At 42.3% G+C, this 6000-nt stretch overlaps 1 pseudogene; it reads right to left on the minus strand.

The window, feature by feature from the left end:
- LOC122031460 overlaps positions 1–4876 on the minus strand; it is a 38092-nt pseudogene extending 33216 nt beyond the window's left edge.
- Between the last annotated feature and the right edge of the window lie 1124 nt (positions 4877–6000).

Raw genomic sequence — 6000 nt, forward strand, 5'->3', positions numbered from 1 at the left:
AGCGGAAGGAATAATAACTAACGGCTTCGCGCGTAGCTTCAAATGCTTCCGGCACGCTGAGCGAGCGGCGAAGATAGTGATGTACCGCCAAGGGGAGGTAACCCAGTATAAGGTACACGTCATAACCCATACCCACAGACTTGCCGGGACTTGTGGTGACTTCCATACCACAAAGGCACTCCATGAGCTTCCCTCATGCCTGGTCACACCTCGAGTACGAGACAAATAATACTGTCCTATTTGAGCGTCGCTGCTGAAGACGCTTCGACCATCCCTCTTTTTTCCCCAGAATCGGCGAGTCATCCGTTAGGTATTACTTGAGAATTTTCCATATCGGTGGTTTACTTTCTTTAGGAACTATTGTTTACCTAGCTGGTTGCTCCCGGCGGACATTTTACCACGCAACCCTCCGAGTCGTGTCTTAACCGGTGAGCGACTATCGTCCGATCGGGAACAGCTGGGTCGTGCTCCGGCCACCTTCTCAGGACTGACCTACGTGACTTCTACCGTGACTCCATCGTCGGACTCATGTGGGTGTTCTGCTAATGGACTTCTACAGTGGCATGGTCTACCCTTGCCTTTCGAAATCATAACCTCGACCACAGAGTCACAGATGGGATGGTTAATCGGTCATCCCGGATAGCGCACCTTACGAAGCGTAACGAGACGTGCCTCTATGGCCTGTAACTAGCTTCGACACGGAAGGCACATGTAATCTGATGATCTCTAAGAAGTACAGGGATCTACATATGTCACCAAGAAATCATCTACCCGGTAGAAGTGTAATTAGCGGATTTCCATGTTAATCGATCGTGCATGTGTCAGAACCCGCGTGGTCATGGCACGCATAATCATATTCCGTCCTGGTTAATGAATCGCGGAATCCTCAGAATTCCAGTGCTCACCCACTTCAAGAATTACGATGACAAGACTACTCTAGAATTGCAATGAATCTTCATCTACAATGGAATCAGAACCCGTTTCACCAAATCAAGCGTCACGCTCGATCCCTCATGAAGACATACGGTATCTTCTGAAGTGGATCCATATGATAAGATGCGATGAACGCCTCACAAATCGACTACGTGTGTACAGATCAGGACATAGGATGCCAGCCCGATAATCCTCCAAGAGTAGGTATCGAAAGTAGTCGGCTTACACACTGCATAATCACTGCCTGGTAATATCCTTGCTTGCTAGGAAGCTATATTGGTAATCGAACTACAAATGCTTATCGCATGACTGAGCTGAGCCCTTGATCCCGTCGTGATGGATCGACGGTGAGCAACCATGGTAAACTGCGTAACACTCGCACGCATCTATTTAAAGGCCCAGCTCGAAACCCTAAACCAAGTCTGTGACAAGTCTCTAAAAGTCGCATCGTTGCCAAAGTCCCCTTTTCGCATTGGCAACTGAACAACTAGCAACCACATTAGCTTTCAGGTGGTAGCTAATGGTACGTCAATCCATAATTCCATCATCATCTCCTCCTCATCGGAAGATTAAGTTCCTTCCTTCCAGTAAAAAGTTATTGAGACTCTTCTAACATCGGTGTGAGTCTCCAGTCCGAACTAATAATATAGTGATCGCAATCTTCAAGACAAAATAATGGCGGCCAGCTCCAAATCATGTACTGGTAGTTCTTCTCATGCTCCATGTCACTGAAGCATAGGAGACTACCCTACCACCCTAGATGTCAGTCAGCGAGTCACTCTCAGTATCGTAGCTCAAAACTCAGGGAGAGCTACACATTTGTCCAGTAAAGCCAAAATGAACCGACACCACAAGTCCATCCGCACGTGGTGGTCCCTCGAGAACCATGTGGAACTTCACTTCGCCTTTCCTGTCTTTCCGCCTTCCCCAAAGCGTAGTCCATAATGTGGAAACTAGAGATGTAATATCCGAGCACAAAGGTTGAGCAGTCTGTACTCGACCACATTCCTAGCATTAAACAACCTCCTCCTGGAACCATGGTAGGTATACTCTCCATCAAAGTGTGTCGTGTGTCACACTCAGAGGGATAAGACCAAATCATCATCCTTCGACGTATGGGTTTGTGGAAACATCTCTAGAACTATGCGAAGATGGTGTGCGTGACTTTCACAACATCGTCAACAAAGACAATAGAAACCGATCCAAACATCCTAGGGATACCCAAATCATCGAGTTCATGATAACATCTAGGGCACTATTAGCCTAAATGATAAAACTAAGAACTTATAATGTCCGTAAATTAGACATCCTCAACCATAAGATCCCCGAAAAATATGATCACCAACGATATAAATCACCAAGAATAAATCCTCTCGATCCAGGTGAGGAAGCGCTCCAGAATATCATATATAGGGAGCGCTCTACTCTACAACAAATCCTCCACGAGAGTAGCACAGCTCTCCACCATCTGAAATAATCTGATATATCTGCTCCACTATAAGCAGCGGAGTTCAAGGAATTCTGATATTCGCTCATGACTTTACATGTCCACCTGAACATGTGGAGCTGACCCACCACAGCGATAAAATGAGCACAACAACATACATAAGTGCCTAAGGCTTTAACTATCTGAATTTAGAGGCTGCGCTTTGAGATCTCTCTACCACGGATCCTTTGGGTAGCCTAGTATAACACCTTGAGTAAGCAAACCAAATCTATAGTCGGCTATCATAAATCTTAGTGGGTGGGTCACTTGCTAATAGGAGATAGTTGAGGATATCTAATAAAGATATAATGATACACACTTTCGGCTTGCTTAGGTAGAATCATCCTTGAGACTACCAATAATACTTGACTGCGTGCACACGCAGCTAGGGTATGATCAACATGATCATCCATTTAGTACACACATGACGTACTCATGCTGCAGTGAAATCTGTCGTGATACACTCCAACAACATAACGAACTTTGTGTGCGTATACCAACGTAGATATAATCGACAATACCTCAACCTTTTCATATGACATATATACACCTATGCGAGTATAATCAATGCAATACTTCCTTAGTCAATATCGACACAAGGGTACCTGAACAAATATAATGAACAAGATACCTCCGAATGTACATAAACCGTATACGTATCACAACCGCAGAGTTAAATGAGCAAAATACCTCCAATTAACCAATGGGGACCACTCGTTATGCTCTGCTAGAAACCCACAGCAATCATAACTGGAAAAGTATACACCCACTGCATGCCAGTGCAGTCATCGCTAACACTCCTATAACACACTTAAATGATGTATGCCCTCCGTAGGCGTGCAAAATCGGTATATTTAATCAATCATTTGATATTCCTAATATACTACCTTTATGTTATCCAACTAAGAATCGGCCACAATCTAGTCGCGTACCCATGGAATAGGATGTGATCCTCTATAGATTATTGAATGCGACAATGGTATCACGGTGGACAGTCTTTTCCGTCGATTTCGACAGCATACTGGTATGCTCTAAGATACCAACTGGGCACCGATAACCCCAAAGATCCAGCATCTCTATAAAATAGGTAAGTGATCCCTACTGATCGGACCAGCAAACCAAATCGGTCATCTACCGGTGATCCAAGATTACATTAATCCCATGAGCAACTATGGTAAATCAAACTTCTTGGTAGATCTCACGAGTGGTCGATTATCTACTAGTAAAATTAATTAAGATAAAATGGTATATTACTTGCCTAGGTCAACTTTGATGATATAGATACTATCCACTACTGACTAATAATAGTAAGAAGTGGTAGCATACCTCCATCTCTAACCAGCTAGTAATGTGAGCTAAAACTGCTGTATATGATACTTGAAAAAGTCTCCAGAAATAGTAATCCTTGATCTCTATTTGGAGTAAATGAAGTGAAATTGGTTACCAAATACATGGAAAATATGCTATATCAATTAGGCCGGTATTAATAAAGAATGCTATTACATGTCATAAATTTAATAGTCAGTATGCATATACTAACAAAAGGTAGGATATGATATACCCGTACCTCACATAGCTCGGAGATATCTGCATTTGCCGGTCCCCGAAATCCGAAAGTCACATCGAGACTAAAACACGAAATCAAAACAAAGAAATAAGACTGAAAACGGGCCTCTATTACCACTGCGTTGTCACCGGGGAGTCTCTATCAAGAAAAATTTGAAACTCCTGTCTGCACAATTCAACCAATCAGGCTATTCTCACAGACATAATAACCATCAACCCACAGTAATTTGGAATATACACACAACCACCTTGATTATATAAAACAGCCCCACTTTCATTTGTACAAAACAAAACACATGGAAGAAATTCTGGAAACCAATAAAACCCAAAACCACAGCGCTGGCCGGCTAAACACAACCAACAACGATACAAAATACCGCATAACAACATGTTACTCCGAGCGAAGCAGATGCGAAATGGCTTTGCACGATACATAAAACAAATAAAAGTTAGCAAAACTATAGTCTTACGATGCTGACACTTAGGGCCGTGACGGGGATACTCTGGCGACCATAAGAATGCGGGTGCCTGAAAAAAATATAGTGTCAGCGGGGTGAGTTCAATGACTCGGTGAATACCCGATAGATATATACAATGGGCCTATATCCATGACAATAAACATGGAATACAACAGTAATCATATATAGGAAAATATGGCGAAAGGTAACTGGAAAATTCAGCCACTCACGGAAATCCTATCCGAGAACAAAGGTCATCAAATAAAGTGTCGTAAATCCTGTGTAATATCAAGCGGATGCATCTAATCAAATCACGACAAACCTGAGCAACAAATGCATCAATACGTGTAAGTGCCAATGACGTATCTTGCTCACCTACTCTCCAATTGACCGTCTCACACGCGATGGTGAGACCCGGTGGAAACAGGGGCATGACAGTGTGCACTCTGGCACGTCATTGCTCACGATAAGTGACGAGTGGGCGAGATCTTGGCCAGTACACACCTATCCTCTGCCCCGAATCATAAATGGGGAGCTCGATACTCTCATCTCCCGGTACCGCGATGACGGGGAAGATCCTTGTCTTACTGTATTTAAATCACACTGCTTATGGTGGACCAGCGGGCCCTTGGCGAGCTGCTTTGCAACACCACCACTGAATATCAGCAACCCATAAAAGGTGGTGGGTATTATGCTGCGGGGCCTACGTGGCAGTGATGTGCTCAACAATAATAGACCGACAATCGACATCACGATCATGCAAATGGTGCATGACACTAAGCATACAACTCATGCTAATCCTTATATATAAAATGTGTACCCTAGAATAAATTGACAATCAATGGTCTAGGTACACCAAATTGAAAGGAATCAGTAGATCACAGAACATATCCACCTCCGTAAAATATATGTACCATCAATATACATGGATCAAAGAAAAAATGGTCAAGGTACAGATCGGATATATATAAAATATACATTTTGTAGGATAATAAAAATCCGAATCTAGTCTAAACTCAGTAAAGCATGGTATGTCATTACTGGGAACTAAGGTACTCATAGCAAAAGGCGTAACATGGATACAACCGGTGCGACACAAGCGGAACATGGCTATGGTATCAAGCATTGTTTTATACAAAGGCAAACATGATCATTGCTTGCAGCAGCTATAACTTGTACTAATATATCAATTGACAATATATAAAAGATAAATTAAAGGTACCCACCTCCAATGTAGATCGATGACCCAATTTCGATATCGAGATGTCCGTCTCAAATCACGGTCCTGTGTAACAACGCATATATATAGATTTAGCTAATTACGTATAAATTAATTAGCTAAATCAAATCTCAACTAACATAAATCCGGATCGATTATAAACCCCTAATTGGATCATCTAAGCTCCTCAATCAATTCTAACTAATACATTTTAGGACTTGCCTAAAGCATAATCAATCATAATTTACCCAATTTAGCCTAATTCACACATATATCAACTAATCAAATAATCCAGATTCACTATGATGTAGCATGTATCAAATGCTTTACAGCACTTA

This window comes from Zingiber officinale, chromosome 11A (assembly GCF_018446385.1).
Source record: "Zingiber officinale cultivar Zhangliang chromosome 11A, Zo_v1.1, whole genome shotgun sequence".
In the NCBI taxonomy this organism is placed as follows: domain Eukaryota; kingdom Viridiplantae; phylum Streptophyta; class Magnoliopsida; order Zingiberales; family Zingiberaceae; genus Zingiber; species Zingiber officinale.